The 17,990-nt window shown below is 38.8% G+C and overlaps 1 non-coding gene across 1 annotated transcript; it reads right to left on the bottom strand.

Annotated features, from left to right (window-relative positions):
• Positions 1–8,939: 8,939 nt before the first annotated feature.
• On the bottom strand, positions 8,940–9,042 carry LOC112930014 (U6 spliceosomal RNA). The gene has a single exon (XR_003237037.1). It is a non-coding gene; the product is annotated as a U6 spliceosomal RNA (small nuclear RNA).
• Between the last annotated feature and the right edge of the window lie 8,948 nt (positions 9,043–17,990).

Genomic DNA, 17,990 nt, shown 5'->3' with positions numbered 1-17,990 from the left:
TAGGGACCACAGAGCTGATGAGGACCATCCTGGAAATGACAATATAGCAGGTGTTGTTGAGGCCCCACCCACACCCAGTTCATTGCACTCAAAATGGCTTCCAACTGCCAGCATTTCCATCTCTGGGTCAGGAGGCCATGTCCCAAACCATGATGGCCACTCTGCCTGTGCGTGTGGCAGGCCGGAAGTGTCAGAAGTTAACATTCCCCAAGAGAAGCCCTCAGCCAATGATGCTCAGCAGTCAGTGGACCAATGTTCCAAGTCCTTTGCCTTCCAAGTGGGATGCTCCTGAGATGTGCATATTACCCTGGTTGCCAGAATTTGCCCCAGCAATTAAGTGCCAGTTGCTCACTGTGAGAGCTGGATTGATAATACCTCCTTTCTTGGTTTTTCTCCCTCACTTCACTCTTTCTCTGTTGGGGTTCCTCGGACATCCAGAATAAAGTCTGAGTCTGCTTTTCAGGAACCCTAACCAAGACCAAAAGGTCAGTCATAACCCACTTAAAACCTGAAAAGGCCTTCAAACTCAATATCGAATATTCGAGTATATTAGGATGATTCTTTTACACAAACATATCCTAGGAATGAAGGAGTGACACAGCCTGACACAACTCTCATGTGTCTGTCTTTGCCCACTCTGCTCGGGGCCACTGCAGTGTGGACAGAAATGGAAGATGTTCTAAGTTCTACACCATCCTTCGAACTCATCTCTGTGCCTCCAACTTCTCCTCCCTCCCATCTGCATTGGATCATACTGGCAGGCCAGTTCTCTTCACACCCCATTTTCAACTATTGCTCCCTGTTCAGAAATCTACAGCAGCCTCCCAGTTGGACAGCCACAAGGCAAAATGTCTCGACCTCATCCTAAGCCTCCCTCGTATTCTGGGGAGAGAAGCTGGCTGTTTATTGTCCCAACCCACTTCCTGCTGGTCCGTGGGGTGGCAGTGTCTGCATTCGGCCACTGAAGGCCACAGCTCCTGTTGGATACACTCCTATAGTGACAGCGATGACTCTAGTTCTCTCTTCAGGTTGCCTAACCACTCTGTCACCTCTGAGCCTCTGGGCTACCTTCTCATACTGGGGTACTTCACTGTCACTTGTTAGTTCTCTTTGGTAAGCTCTCTCCAGTTATCATTTTGACTGTGCCATCTTTTCTACCAGCAGCACCAGTGCTGATGGAGAAATCAGGAGTTCTGGGTTCCAGACTTGCCTCTGTCGTTTTCTGTCTTGTGTGACTTTGGATCTTAGTAATCTGAGTGTCTTTGAGTTCTCTACTCATTAACTTTTAACGAGAACAATTAGGCATCCCCAGCATGCCTCATAGGGTGGCTAGGTTAATAAAATTCAGCTTTGTGCTGGAAAAGATATTGTTTTATAAATGTGGAGAACCCCATAAATTTAAAGGTTTCATGATTATCATCTTAGAGGGAAGAATCTTGAGTGAGACTCAAAAAACACATTCCCAGAAAAGGAAAAAAACAAACAAACAGGAATAGGGTCACAGAAGGAAGCGGACAACTCGAGAGAAACATTCGTGCCACTTATAAGTCACTTATGTCAGTGATTCATCTGGGGCCATCCTCACTCAGGGCCTCAAGCACAGGGCAATCCTGTGTGTGTTGCCATAGCAACCGCCAGCCAGAATCTGGAAATTCCAGCAGCTTACAATATCAATCATCATGAGAAAAGGGGTCAGAGCAAACTGCAAAAAATGTGTATCATGGAGGCCATAAGAAAGAAGAACTATAGTAGAGATGATCCGTGGAAGTTGTTCTCAAAGTACTGGCTCTGGACCCACAGCATCAATATTAGTGGGAACTTATTAGACATGCAGAGTCCTGAGCCCCACTCAAGACCTACTGAATCAGAAACTCCAGGGGTGGGACCCAGCACTGTGTTTTAATAAGTTCTCTAAATGATTTCAATGCATGCTAAAATTTGAGAACCACCGCCCTAAGGGTTGGGAAGTTTGGCTTCCCCTCCCAGGGTCCAAACACGCAGAGTGTGAATAATGAAGAGACAGAAATAAAAGTCGAAAAATGGAAGGCAACTATGATCTCATAATTTCCCTGTGGTTTACCTGAGTCGGAATGGTTAACAGCAGTGGAAAGTCTGATCTTATTCATTTTTCCATCTCTGCATGACAAATGACCTCAAATTGACTAGCTGCAAACAACACACTTTCATTATCTCACAGTTTCTGTGGGTCCCAAGCCTGGGCATGACTTAACCGGGTCCTCTGTTTTAGTATCTCACGATGTTGTAATTAAGGTATTGGGCAGGACTGGGTTCCCGCCAGAGGCTTGACTGGGGAAGGATTTGCTACCAAATTCCCTCACATTGTTGGCAGAACTCATTTCCTTGTCGCCATAGGATTTGTGGAAGTTTGCTTCATCAAAGCCAGCCGTGGAGAGAGAAACCTTGAGCTAAATGAAATCTTATGTAACATAACACAGTCATGGGAGTCACCATCCATCACCTTGACGTTTTCTATTGGTTAGAAACAAGTCACAGGTTTCACCCACACTCAAGGGAGGATAGGGGATGATACAAGGGTGTGAACAGAGGGAGATAGGGATCATAAGAGCTGAGTTAAAGTCTTCTACAGTCTGCCCTCTGGCCCCCAATGATTATTCATGTCTCTCTCACATGGAAAATATATTTACCCAGATCTAAAGGTTCCCAAAAGTCTCATGACATTATAGCATCAGCTCAAAGTCCAAAAAGATCAAGTCCAAATATGAAGGAGGCTCCTGGGTAGCACTTAAGTGCAGCTCTGGGGCCCCAGGCCCCTGAAACTAAAGAAACACATTATCTGCTCCCAACGTATCCAACATACAATGACTGAGACAAGCACAGCCCAACAGCTTGGACATTCCAGTTTGGAAAGGGACAGAATGGAAAGGAAAAAGGAGTCAACGGTCCACAGCTATTCTGAAATTGAGCCCAGCAAATTGTGCGAGTTACTTAATTAGATTTCAGTGTGGGAATCACTCTTCATGGCACTCAGCTCCACCCTCTGGGCTCTTGGTTCTGGGTTGATGGTCCTTCCGTTTGCCTGAAAGGTAGCCTGTGTTTGCTGCTTACTAGTTTTATCAGCCTGCTTCCTGCCAGTGTGATTTGGGGGATCCGACAGCCTCTCCATTTTGTACTCTCTTTGTCCTTTTCAGTTCAAGCTGGCAGTGTCTATCATGGGACAGTTTTCTCAGAAACTTTGTGGGTGTTCCATGGATTTCAATGGGATTTACTCCATTAGACAAAAGCCACACCCACAGACTTTTTTTTTTTTTTCCAAAACAATCCCTTCTCTATTTGGACCTTTTGTTGAGAGGGCGTAGAAGCTTTCTAGAAAGGCTATGGTCTGATTGACAGGATCTATGAAACAATCTCTTGAAAGGGTCCTTTGTATGACTGAACCCTTTGACTTCTTGACCTTTCTGATGTTTTAGCAAAAGCTTATAGGGTTACTCTTCCTAGACACTCTTTCTCTCTAGACCGAGCTGTCTTAATTTTAGCATCTCTTTGCCATCTGAAAAGACTGTATTTCCGAAATCACCAAGTCCTCTTTCTTTTTTCTTCTTCCCTCAATTTATTTCTCTCCTCTCACATTTCACTCCAAGCAACAAGAAACTAGGCAACACTGTTAACACTTCACTGGCAAATCTCCTTAGTTAGATAAGCAAGTTCATTGCTTCTGAGTTGTGCTTTGCCCGGAACAGCAGGAGATCCTTTTTCTGAGCCTTCTGCCCCTACATAACAAGGATTCTCCTTCCTTCCGTTTTCAAAAACATATTCCTTACTTCATCTGAGCCCTCACCAACAGCATCCTCCAACTCCAGATTTCTACTAGCAGTCTGTGCAAGGCAATTTAGGCTTTCTCTATAATGTTCCTCCAGATTCTTCCGGAGTCTATCTATGGCTAAGTTGCAAAGCCACTCCCGCATTTCTAGGTATTTGCTACCCAACATCCTACTTCTTGTACCAAAATATCCGTTAGTTTTCTATCACTGCATAACGAATTACCATGAAATTAGCAGCTTAAAACAAGATTCATTTGTTATCTCAGTTTCTTTAGGTCGGAAGTTATAGTATTGCTTAGTTTGGCCCTCTGTTCAGGGTCTCACAAGACTGAAATCAAAGAATCAGCCAGGAGTCAGAGGCTTGAGTGGGGAAGAATTTGACTCCTAGCTCCCTCAGGTTACTGGAAGAATTCATTTTCTTGGGCCTATAGGATTCATGGAAGCTTGCTTCTTCAGAGCCAGTGAGAGAGAGACAGCTAGCAAGATAGACTCTTACATAATGTAACATAATCATTGGGATGACATCTCTCACCTATGCCATAATTTATTGATCAGAAGCATGTCACAGATTTCACACATATTCCAAGGGATAAGATTATATAAGGACATGAACACAAGAAGATGGAGATTAATGGACCTCACCCTAAAATCTGTTCAGCATCCTGATATTTTTTCAAAATAAATAGAACAAATGGAATTTTCAGGAGGAGAATCCCTTTACTTTAAGAACATGTATAAATTAAAGCCCAGGAGCTCAAAGGTGGATGGAAAGAGAAAGGCAATTAAGTATGGAAAGAATTTTTTAAAGATTTTATTTATTTATTTATTTATTTATTTATTTATTTATTTATTCATGAGAGACACAGGGAGAGAGAGAGGCAGAGACACAGGCAAAGGGAGAAGCAGGCTCCACGCAGTGAGCCTGACATGGGACTGGATCCTGGGTCTCCAGGACCAGGCCCTGGGCTGAAGGCGACGCTAAACCGCTGAGCCACCCGGGCTGCCCAAGATTTTATTTATTTATTTGAGAGAGAGAGCAAGAGTGGCAGGGGGAAGAGGGAGAGGGAGAAGCAGACTGCCCCACTGAACAGGGAGCCCAATACAGGGCTCCATCGCAGGACTCTGGGATCATGACCCGAGCTGAAGGCAGATGCTTAACCAACTGTGCCACCCAGGTACCCATGAAAAGACATTTTTTAAAAAAGTTTCACTATAGATTGAGAGGTGTGGAGGTTGCTTTGCTATATTAAAGATGATGGAGAAAGAAAAATCCCGAAGGGTAAACTGGTTAGGGAAAGAGATGTCGGTGAGGTAGGAGTTGAAATGTACATCAAATAGTGGATAGTATTTAGAGATGAAGAGAGAACATTTCATTACACAGTGAAAGCCTGAAAACTAGTTGGAGTTGGTAACCAGTATGGAACATAGAAGGGACAGCCGGGAGAGAGAAGTGATTCTACTGTGGCAACGCATTAGAATCACTTAGAAACTTTTTAAAATACTGATTCCCAGGCTGATCCCAGGTGTGTGTTCTAACTAGTAGGAGGGGAAGCCCAGAAGTTAGTGCTCAAGCTAACGGCACTTTGATCTTGAACTTGTAGCCATTAACTGTGAGAAAATAAATATCTGTTGTTTAAGCCAACAATACAAAAAATAAAAAATAAAAATGGTTGAGGTAAATGTAGTATAGAGCAGGGCCGAGTGCTGCAAGACTGACTAAAAGAGCATACTCACAGGTGCCTGGGTGACCCAGTTGTTTAAGTGGCTACCTTTGGCTCAGGTCATGATCTCAGAATCCTGGGGTGGAGCCCCATGTCGGGCTCCCTGCTCAGCCAGGGGAGTCTGCTTCTCCCTCGCCTCCTGCCCCTCCCCCTGCTTGCGCTATCATGTTTGCACTCTCTCACTCAAATAAATAAATAAAATCTTAAAAAAATAAAAAATGAAAAAGCATACTCCCGTGAAACAAGGCAGTAGGTCACATTATGTCAGGTAGGATGGACCTTAGGTTACCTATATCACCTAGGACACAGAATAAAAAACTGGTTCAGACTCACCCCAGTTCTTCAAAACCATAGAGCACAGACAGATGTGTCAGTCATTTCCGATCCTCTTGCCCTCTATTTCATTTGTTTTGTTTCCTTTTCAGCTGTTGTGGTGACAGGCAGTGTGATGAGAGCTTTCTTCCTACCTCCCAATCGAAGTGCCTCCCTTCCTGATCGTACCTGATGCTTGTCTCCTTGGTATGCTGCCTGACTCCTTCACCCTGGCCTGCTTAAAGCAGAAGTGTAGGCTGGTTAGCATCCCAGGGAGTAAACCTTTGGCCAATGGGATCCAGGAACCTGTGGATAAATCTCTTCCTCTTTATCCACACACTGTCCTCAGCGGAGTCCTTGAGTGCTTTTTATGGCAATATTTTCTTGGGGGTCGAGTGCCACAAATCTAGCATTCAGTCGCACTAACCACAGTGGGCTCAACAACACAATTTTATGTTTGTTCTACAGTAGTGGTCCCCCTGTCTGTTCCTCTCCTGCTTCCTGGAATAGGATCCCTGATAAAATACAAGCACCTGAGCTTCAGGAGCCTCAGGCACTGACTTCTGCTGAACTCCAGTTACAAATGTAGGTACCTTGCACAAGATCATTTTGAATTTATATTTCTATAGTAAAAATTGTATTTAAAACTTTGTTTTCACATTTAAACATGACATTTTAAAGCATGATACTATGTGGGAGAAATCTTAAGTGACATTCTAAATACAATTGATAGAACGTCATAATATGTGGAGAAGACACTTTGAAAAGGGACAACAAAGTGAATGTAAAGCCAGCGTGCTGCCAGTGCTACGAAAAGCTAAGTAACTGCAAATAAAACAATACTTAAGTAAAAAAAATTTTTTTAAGTTGGCTCCATACCCAGTGTGGGACTTGAACTCGCAACCCTGAGATCAAAAGTCACATGCTCTACCAGCTGAGCTAGTCAGGTGCCCCCAGAACAATTACTTTTTTTTTAAACAGCTTTATTAAAATATAATTGACATGCAATAAACTGCACATTTTTAAAGAATGCTATTTACAATTTTTGACATATATAGATATGCTTGAGACCATACCACAATGAAATAATAAACATCTCCATCACTCTCAAAAGGTCTTTTGTGGGCAGCCCCGGTGGTGCAGTGGTTTAGTGCTGCCTGCAGCCCAGGATGTAATCCTGGAGACCTGGGATCCAGTCCCACGTCGGGCTCCCTACATGGAGCCTGCTCCTCCCTCTGCCTGTGTCTCTGCCTCTCTCTCTCTCTCTCTCTCTCTCTCTGAATAAATAAATAAATAAATAAATAAATAAATAAATAAATATTTTTTTAAAAAAGGTCTTTTGTGTCACTTTGGAAGAGCTCCCCATTGCCCTCTGAGCTGTAGCTTCACTTCCCTGGGAAACTTCTGATCTTTTATCTATCATTATAGATTAAGTTGCATTTTCTAGAAATTTATATAAATGAATCATACTATATATTATATATATATATAATATATACTCCTTTTTGGTCCAGCCTTTTTATGCAGCATAATTATTTTGACATTTATGTCACATTGTGCATCAGTAGGTCATTTCATTTTATTTCTGAGTAGTATCCCATTGAATAACTACATCAGGATTTATTTACTCCCTTGTCAGCTGATGGATATTTGGGTTATTTACAGTTAAGGGCTATGTCTTAAACAGTTGCTGTGGACTACCTGTACAAGTATGTGTATGGATGTGTACTTTTGTTTTTCTCTTGGGTGATTACTTAGGGTGGAATGGCTGGGTCATATATCACAGATGTATGTTTCACATTTTAAGAAACTGCCAAAGTGTTTTCCAATGTGATTGTACCATTTTACATTCTCACCAGAATTGTATGAGTATTCCACTTCCTTTGAATTCTTGCCAACACTTGGTATGGTTTATCTTTTCAATTTGAGCCATCAAATAAGTATGTAGTAGTATCTCACTGCAGTTTTAATTTGTATTTCCCTAATGATGAGCACTGGTGTTGTATATAAGTGCTGATGAAGTTGAGTATCTTCTCATGTGCTTGTTTACTGTCCTCTATTTTATAGAAGAGTTTGTGAAGAATTGAGGTTATTTCTCTGGAACATGTTAGAATTCTCCAGTGAAGCCACCTAGGCTTGAGGATTTCTTTGTGAGAAGGTTTTAAACTTTTTATTTCTTTACTTATTTATTTTGAGAGAAAGAGAGAATTGGGAAAGGGGCAGAGGCCAAGGAAGAGAGAGAATCTCAAGCAGACTCCACACTGAGCATGGAATCCAACACAGGGCTCTATCTCACAACTCTGAGATCATGACTTGAGCTGAAATCAAGAGCCAGACACTCAACAAACTAAGCCACTGAGCCACACCCCACTACATATTTAATTTAAAAAATAGATTAGTAACTATTAAGATTATCTATTTCTTCTTGAGAGAGCTTTGGTAGTTCATGTCTTCCAAAGAATTTATCCATTTCATCTGTTATCAAATTGACTGGCACAAAGCGATTTACAGTACACCATTTTTATCCTTTTTATATCCATAGAGTCTGTAGTGAGGTTGTCTCTCATTCCTGATGTTGGTGATTTGTGTTCTTTCTCTCTCTCTCTCTGCTGATTAGTCTAGCAAGAGTTCTATCAATGTCATTCATTTTGTCCAAGAACTTATTTACAGTTTTATATTTTTCTCTTGTTTTTATCTTTCCTAATCCATTGATTTCTGCTCCAAACTTTCTTTTTTATTTTTACTTTTCCTAATTATTTTCTTTTTTGAGTTTCTTTTTTTCTTCCAATTTTTATTTAAATTTCAATTAATTAATGTACCATGTAATATTAGTTTCAGGTGTACAATTTAGTGACTCTGCACTTATATACAACACCAGTGCTCATCATGACAAGCACCCTTCTTAATCCTCATCACCAATTTCATCCATCCCCTTCACTCACCTCCCCTCTGGTAACCATCAGTTTGTTTTCTATAATTAAGAGTCTGTTTCTTGGTTTGTTTCTTTTTCTTCCTTGTTAATCTGTTTCTTAAATTCCACAAATGAGTGAAGTCACATGGTATTTGTCTTTCTCTGATTGACTTACTTTGCTTAGCATAATACTCTAAAAATATGGAACACTTCACGAATTTGTGTGCCATCCCTGTTCAGGGGCCATGCTTTTAGTATATCATTCCACTTTTAGTATATGTGTTGCTGAAGTGGGCACTCTTTTTCCAGTTTCTTAAAGTTGAAACTGAGATCATTGATTTGAGACCTCTCTCCATTTCTAATATAGATATTTAGTGCTATAAATTCAGAAAATATAAATATTTTCTGAATATTGTCTAGTGACATCCCACAAAAAGTTGCATTTTATTTTTTATTTGTTTTAAAATACTTTTAATTTCTCTTTTTATTTCTTTTTTTGACTCATGAGTTTTTTGGTTTTTTTTTTGTTTTTTTTGTTTTTGTTTTTGTTTTTTTTTTTTTAGAAGTGGACTATTTAGTTTCCAAATATTTGAGGAATTTTCCAGAGATTTTCCTATTATTAATTTCTAATTTAATTCCATCACAGTCAGACAACATACTCTGAACCCAGCATATGCTCACCTTGGTAAATGTTCCATATGCCCTTGACAAAATTGTCTTTGGGTGGCACGTTCTATTTAAACATCAATTTGGTCACATTGTTGTTAGGATTTTCTCTATCCTTAGAGAATATCTTATATTCTGTCTACTTGTTCTATCAATTATTGAGAGGGGGATATTGAAATCTTTTACTGTATTGGTGGATTTATCTAGCTTTTCTTGACATTCTATCAGTTTTGTTTCATGTATTTTGAAACTCTGTTATTAGGTGCATAAATATTTTAGATTTTTATGTACACTTGACAAAGTGATCCTTTATCATTGTGAATTAGAGTTCTTTATCCATGGCAATATTCTTTGTTCTGAAATCTACTTTGTCTGATATTCATATTGCCACTAAAGCTTTCTTCTTACTAGTTTTAGGATGATATATATTTTTCTATCCTTTGAAGCCACTTGTGTATTTATATTTGAAGTGTTTTCTTGTAGGCAGCATATAATCAAACCTTACTTTTTAAATCAAATCTGGTATCTCTGCCTTTTAATTGGGACATTGAGACTAATTACACTTAATATGATTATTGGTGCATTTAGGCTTAAATTTATCTTCCTGCTCTTTGATTTTTATTTGTTCTATCTGGTCTGTGTTCTCCTTTTCCTCTTTTTTCTGCCTTATTTTGGATTGAGTATTTTTGTGATTCCATTTTCTCTTCTGAGTTGGCTTAACTCTTTGATTTCTTATTTAGTGGTTGCTTTAGAATTTATAGTATACAACTTTAACTTATCACAGTTTACCTTAAAATGATATTATACCATTTAACATATAGTATAAGTACTTAACAATTGTATATTTCTTTGCCTCCCAACTTCTGTATCATTCTCATACATTTTACTCCAACATAGGTTATAAACACCAAATTACATTGGTATTATTTTAAACAGTCCATTGTGGCTTAAAAAATCATTAAATGACAAGATAAATCTAAATTTATCCATATGGTTACAATTTTCAGGTCTCTTAATTTCTTTGTACAGATTTCTTTTTTTTTTTTTCTCTTTGAGAGTGCTCTCCTTCCAGTTTTTTAAAGTTTTATTTAAGTAATCACTATACCCACTGTGGCACTCAAACTCAGAGCTCTAAGAGTCATAGGCTCTACTGACTGAGCCAGCCAGGAGCCCATCTTTATGTAGATTTCTATTGCCATCTGGTATCACTTACCTTTTGCCAGAATGAGTTCCTTTAACATTTCTTATAGTGCCTGTGTACTAGTGATACATTCTCTCAGCCTTTTCATCTGAAAGATTTTTATTTTGCCTTCATTTTTGAAAGATATCTTCACTGGGTATAGAATTATAAATTGACCTTTTTCACTTCTAGTAAAATGTTGCTTTGTTGTCTTCTCACTTGTTTCCCACAAAAAATTTGCTGTCATCTTTATTTTTGCTCCTCTGTAGGTAACACATTTTTTGTTATCACTAATTTTTAAGATTTTCTTTTTACCACTGATTTTGCAAATTTATTTTAATGTGCTTTGCAGTAGTTACTTTCATCTTTATTGTGTTTGGGGTATTCTAAGTTTCTTGAATCACTGGGTCTATATTTTTCATAAAATTTGGATTTGGAGGCCATCGTTTTTTTCACATATACTTTATTCCCCCATTTTCCTTTCATGAACTTCAATTATATGTGGATTAGTGTGCTTGCTGTTGCTCACAATTCATGGGTCCTCTTTTTACTTTTTAAAGCTAATTTTTCTATGTGTGTTTTATTTTGTATAGTTCCTTTTGCTATGTCTTTGAATTTGCAAATAGTTTCTTCTACAATGACTGATCTGCCATTAATCCTATCAAGTGTATTTTGCATCTCTGACATTGCAGTTTTTATTTCTAGAATTTCAATTTGGTCTTCTATTGTATTTTCTATCTCAACTTAACTTTTGAACATATGAAAGACAGTTGTGTAAACAGTTCTAATGTCATTGTTTACTTATTCTAATCAGTGTACCTATTCTGAGTCCCGTTTTGATTGTGTGATTATTTTTGTCATTATACATCAGGTTTTCTGCCTTTTTGTAAGCCTGGTAATTTTTTACTAAATGCCAGATATTCTGAGTTTTGCTTTTAAAATGTATTAGTGGGACTGGAACAGTGTTGTCTAGTACTGATTATCCTTCACTTCTGAGGTAAAATCCTTCTGTGTACTCTGATGCTTCATAAATCATGAGGTTTTCCAGTCTAGTTACTTGGATTACTCTCAATTCACTATGAGCACCAAGCATTATAACTTATAGTCCTTTTTGGGTGATTTTTCTCCAGCCTAAGATTTTTCACACTTGCATGCACTGGTCAATACTCTGCTAAATACTCAAGAGTGATCCCCCTGTAAATCACCAAAGTTCTGTCTGTGGGAAGCTATCTCTTCTCTGATACTCTGTCTTGTAAACTCTACCCATAGTATTCTTTCCATACTCTCATACACATCTCCTTAACTCAGTGATTCCTCTTGGTTCTGCCTCAGTTCCTCTTCTCTGCACTTCAGCCTGTGAATTCTTCCAAATCACTAAACTGGGTTAATCATTGGGTTTACTTCATTGGTTTTTCTTTTCTCAGGAATCACTGTCTTTTGTCACATGATATACAGTGTCTTAAAAAGTCATTGTTTCTTAGGTTTTGTACAATTTTTGGTTGTTTTTGTTGGGTGGGTAAATCTGGTGCCTATTACTCCATTTTGGCTAGAAGTGGAATTCCAACTATTTGTTGCTAACCACATTGATTGTTTGCCTGTTAGAAAGTGATAGTTTGAGCATTTTACATCTCAAAACAATTTATTGTAACTTACATGTTGTCATTTAACTATGTTTCCATTATGTTTTAAGAAGTTGGTGAGCTGCTTTGGTTGACATTTAACCTGTTTTTTTTTTTTTTCTCGTTTAAAATAATGGGAATTAGGTTTCCAGTTAGCATTTTTATGTAGCATGTCTTATTTTCTGTAATGGATTATTGATGTTAATTAGAAAATGCCTATAAATATTACTTTTAGGCTTAGAATTTTTTCTCTTGCATGCAAATTCTGGAGGTAGCCTGTCTAGAGCTGTCATGGCAGCTCCATGAAGTCTTCAGAGACAAGTGCCTTCTGTCTTTCTGCTCCTTAGTGCATGAATTTCATCTCCCTCAGAATTACCAGATGGAGCATTAGTCATCAAGCCCACATTCTAACTCCTCCTAGCTAAATCAGCCTTCTTTTAATAATTATTCTAGGGGCTTATCCCTTGCTTTTCTCTTACTGTGATGGATAGGTCAATCATATCTTCAAGAAACTGCTTACAAATGTATTCTTTTTCAGAGAGACCTGGCTGTATCAGTTGGTAGAGCATGCAACTCTTGATCTTGGGGCTGTGAGTTTGAGCCTCATGTTGGGTACAGAGATTACTTAAAAAATAAAAATAAAAACAAACAAACAAATAAATAAATCAAACAAATGTAATCTTTTCATTAGGCATCTTGTTGCCCTGAATAAAACTAGAGTTCTGTTGTTAAGCCATAAAGAGAAAAAGGACATGGATAAGCTATTAGGAGTGTCTACACATTTGACAATGGACATTAATGACAGGCTAGGTATTGTGAACTCATTTTGAACATGGACATGACATAGATTGAAAGAAGATTCTTCTGGTAGTGTAGGGCAATATATTGTAGAATGAAAGAGGCTGGTGACACTCTCTTATTTGGTCTTTCCATGACAATAATCCAGGAAGGCAGCACTGAAAACCAGCAATGGAAAAGATAAAGGAAACACTCCAAAATACTTATCTAAGGAAGAAATCTTAGAAAGTACTTAGTGATAGATGGGTTGTAAAGGGCATGTACAGCAACAGGAATGTGTAGCAAAGAAAGACAAAATTATGAAAGGAGTGTTGGAAAACTCATGGAAGCCACTCTTCTATATATCTGGTAAGTTCAGCCCTGCCCAGGACTTGAGAAGACTCTGTATTGGTGATAGGGGTGTTAAAATAGTCTGCCAGTGACACATCTGGGGTCTGCAACGATCTCAGATGGGTGGAGTACAGCTTGATATGTAGAGTAACCCACATCAAAGATGGCCAGATCACTGACACCATGAATGTCCAAGCCTTTGTTTCCATGTCCCTGCGGGAGTTCCCTCTAAGACAAGGAGCTAACCCTAAATCTCAGTCCTGAAGTCTTTAGAGACTGCCGGTTTCTGTACCCAAAGTCAGTTCTATATTTTGCCATATCAAAGATAGAATAGGAAAATAATAAACATGCTGTAGTAAAAGAGTAAATAATCTGGCATCAGACAGGTCAGGACAGAATTATTGATCAATATTTTGTTAGTTGGGTGACCTTGGGCAGGTTACTCTTTGTCTCTGAGTCACATTTACTGATCTGAAAAAGAATTATTATAATACCTGTCTTATATAATTTTTTGTGAAACTTAGTTGTGTTTGTCAAAGAGCATGGCAGTTGGAGAGCTCATGCTCTGGCCTTGGCTCCGTCTATTTACTTGATTACCTTTCAAGTAACCCCTTTGGGTCTTGATTTCTTTATCTGTCCTTTTATAGAGCTTCAAAACCAGTTTTTGGCATATAGTGTCTACTTAATAAGTATTCATTTAAAAATTCTGTTGGATCTATAAAATAAAGGGTTTCATTTAAATTAGCGTTTTCCAAAGTATGTGTCATGAGATACTAACAAATTGATAATGCACATTGTAAATGCTTGTGCTTGAGATGATACAGCAGGAAAACCCAAGAAGATAGTGTCATTGATGACACTCATGAATGCAACATACCTACTTTTTTTCTTGCTCTAAATTTAATGTTATCTGAAATGAAAACAAACCCCCTATCTTTGATAAGCTATTCTTTTATGGGTGTCTATTATTACAGCCAAACAGAATTCTTTACTGATCTAAACTATTAATATTTACCCAGTAGTATTTTACAATAGAAGCCACTATTCCCCCTCAATCCTTGCCCATTTGTTTCTTTCAATTTTCAATCAATTCACCAGTGAAAATATCCTCAGACACTTATGTGTGCTGTGTGCTAGGTGTTACCCAGAAGACGTACAAATCCCAAATCTTGCTACTGCAGTGTATTTGAATATCGGACATCGACTTAGCTACATCATAATTAGATATTAGTTGATGGGCCTAAATTGGGCAGAAATTTTTCTGAAGGAAGGGACTGATCAACCTGTGGGCATGTCCTTGCCCCTGATGTGGAGTATAATGGGAGCCTGAGACATGCTTGCTCCACAGATGGTTTAATTTGTACACCTTGTAGGCCAGTTGCTCAACCAATTGGTTTCCTTATTGAAATGACAGCTAATTTAAAAGAATAAATGGCTATTTAATAGAATGGAAAACCATTAAGCTCAGATCCTTCTAATAAAGACTGATTCTTATGTAAGTTCTTATGGAGTGTTAATTGCTGGTTCCTGAGAAAAGGGAAAAATGAAAAATTGCTTGTTACCTCACTGTGAACTCGGACTCTACTCTGAATAATACTGACAGTTCTAATAATAATAAAAATGTTGCTGCTGCTTCTCTATTTTTCATTAGTACTTTGTGGCTTAGAAACTATGTAAATTTGGAGAAGTAATTGAATATAAAGCAAAGAGAATAAAAAATAGCACCCTAAAAATAGAAAAAAAAGGAAAATAAAATCATGTCTGAGAATTAAACTTAAACATCAACACCATGACTTATTGCCCAGTAGCTCTAAAAATACAAAATGGCTAGAAGACCTGGCAGCAAATTCAATTAAAATAGGAGCTGCAGGTCATTATAGAAACATAGTGGAACATTACAAATACAATTGTTCAAATATTGGGAAATGGAGACAGAATGTAAACCAATAAATTTTGGGTGTTTCTTGTCCCACAGGAGATAAACTATCCTAATATAGAAATAAAGGTGCAGTAGATTGAAAGCTCCTCCTATCAAGAGGTAAAGTCTATTCCTCCACACTTGAATCTGAGTTTATCCACATGACTTGCTTTGGCCAATGGGACACTGGCAAATATGGCACAAGTGAAGATTTGAATAGTGCTTACATAGTGAGGTTTAGCTTCTCTTGCTGCTGATAACTCCTTTCCCATTATGTGAACAAGCCTGGGCTAACCTCCTGGAGGATAAAAGTCTGTCTGTAGAGAGGCTTCAACTGTTTGGCCATCTCAACCATCACAACTGAGGCCTTATACATATGAGCAAGGCCATCCTGGACCCTTTAGCCTCAAACAAGTTGTCAGCTCAAGAAAACTATAGAACCACAGCTAACCCACAGAATTATGAAAAATAGTTGTTTATTGTTTTAAGTAACTGAATAGTAGTGACTACTACTTTTGGGGTCGTTTGTTATGCAGCACTAGACACCAGAGACTTTTTAGTTTTCAGTATTCTGGTCCGAGGGGTGAGGTCATCCCCTGTGCATGCATGTATATGGATGTATCAGGCAATCTTACGTTGATGTCATCAATGACTCCATTCTCCTGACTTCCCTTACTCTGAGACAATGCTCACCAACAAATGTCTACCCATGGTCTGTCCTGCCACATAGTTTGCCTACAGTGGCTGTGTTCATAGACTGACCACATGAACCCCAAGGATTCTGAGGCCTTGGTATGGTAATTATTTATGATAAATTAATGAAGTTGCTTCTGACCAAGGTTTGGCTTAGGGAGCAATTATTCTGTCTCTAAACACTTACTCTCCATTCATCTCTACCCTGCTCTTTACTCCAGAAAGTGGATATGTATAGATTGCCTCAAGGAACAATCTTGCCTTGAGGCTTCTTGTTGGGCTACACCAATGGGAAGCTCTACCTAAAGACTGGAGGAAGGAGAGTGATTTCAGAGGATTGATCCCTACAGTCTCTCCCTATAAGATTGGTTTGGGTAAGCTGAGTCCCTGGACTGAAGACTGTGGCTCCTGTTAAGGTGATCCTTTCTCTGAAACTCTCTCTTTGAAACCAATCCTTCCTCTCATCTTTTCAGGCCTAGAGATAAAAATGGAACAATTTTTATTAGCCTCCAGTTCTGCACTATCCTATGTGGTTTCCCTACTCCTGCCCACACTTTTGTAAATAACTCTTTTATTAAACCCTTTCCCAATTATCCTGATTTCAGCACACCATCTGTCTCCTGTTGAGCCCCTGACTGATACATATGCTAAGCATGTGGGTTTGAATATCTGATTTGTCTGATGGTGATTTCTCTTTGGCTTATGATTTACCCCTGAGAGATGGCTCCACATTCACTGAGCCAATATAGTCAAGTTTTTAAGCCCATGAGTCTGAGAGTCAAGCTGAAATTCACAAAGGTAACAAATTCCTCTAGGAACTAGCCAGCTGGCCTTTCCCCTTCTGGAGTGGAGAACAAGAACTGTGCTTTTCTATATTTCCACAATACCCACTTTTCAGGGTGGCTATTAGGATTAGATAAACTACATGCAAATTGCTTTATATCTTTGTACCTGCCATCTTATAAATTGTCAGCATGTTAAGAATTGTTATTGTTTTGTTTAATGTTCCTTTGGCTGTATAATACGGTCTTTGCCAATTAAATGACGTGTAACATCTTTCTTGGACTCCTTTTGTGGATGCTTTTGTTAATGTGGCACATTGAAATTATGGGGGTTAGCATAAAAAAAGAGAGAACATAGGTGAAGCATGATTTACACATGATGCACAAAGCTTCTAAAGTCTTATGACAAGCCACCGAGTGGAAAGGATTTTGATTGAGCAAATGTCACGTAAACAAGTTCAATGAGTCAAACGTGGAGTAAAAATGGCACTCTAAGTAGAACATTGGAATTAAGCATTCATGGAGTGCTTGATTCGCTTGTATGAATCCACAAAAGGTGGATATAAAACAGTTGGGGATGGCAGGTGGATCCCCTCTGGGACATGGCATGGTGGCAAGATGTGTCAGTTTCCTTGTTATTTACTAAGAAGTAAGGAGAGTCAAGTAAAAAGACACTCTAGCATTCTTTCCTCCCCAGAAAAAGCCAGCATCCTGTGTGCCAAGTAGAGAGGCAAAGTAAAGAAGGCCCTGGTAATGTCACTCACATCTCTTCCCATTATGGGCTCAGGTTAGCCTCTACATTGTGAGGTCCTGCCTCTATTTCTCTTCAGACAGCAAAGATTCTCTTACTCACATACACACATGCACATGTCCTCCCCCCTCCCCAAGTATAGAGAGCCATTCAAAATCAATCTTAATCATTTTTATTCTCTACAAATGTCATTCTTTGATGGATGTTTTCACTTAGACTTGCTTGTTTATTTTAGATGATTTGTTTGGGGGCCTCAATTTCATTTCCCTACCATTCAAAACAGAATATGACCTCTGAGGAGCTCTAAGGTAGCTCAGGAAAAGCCTGCTGAGGAGCCATCATGAATGGGCACAGAATGAGCAGAAATTTTCATGAAAATGGGAGTATAATTTGCATAGGACCCCAGGGCAAACATTGATAGGAAGTGTTCCTGTGGAATGGCCAGTGGACAGAACATAGAAACAGACAGTAAATTGTAAGGTGGAGGATGATGTGTAAGATGGAGTGTG

Source organism: Vulpes vulpes, chromosome X (genome assembly GCF_048418805.1).
Source record: "Vulpes vulpes isolate BD-2025 chromosome X, VulVul3, whole genome shotgun sequence".
NCBI lineage: Eukaryota > Metazoa > Chordata > Mammalia > Carnivora > Canidae > Vulpes > Vulpes vulpes.
The sequence above is the reverse complement of the archived record's forward strand: the minus strand, read 5'-3'. Positions and strand labels throughout refer to the sequence as shown.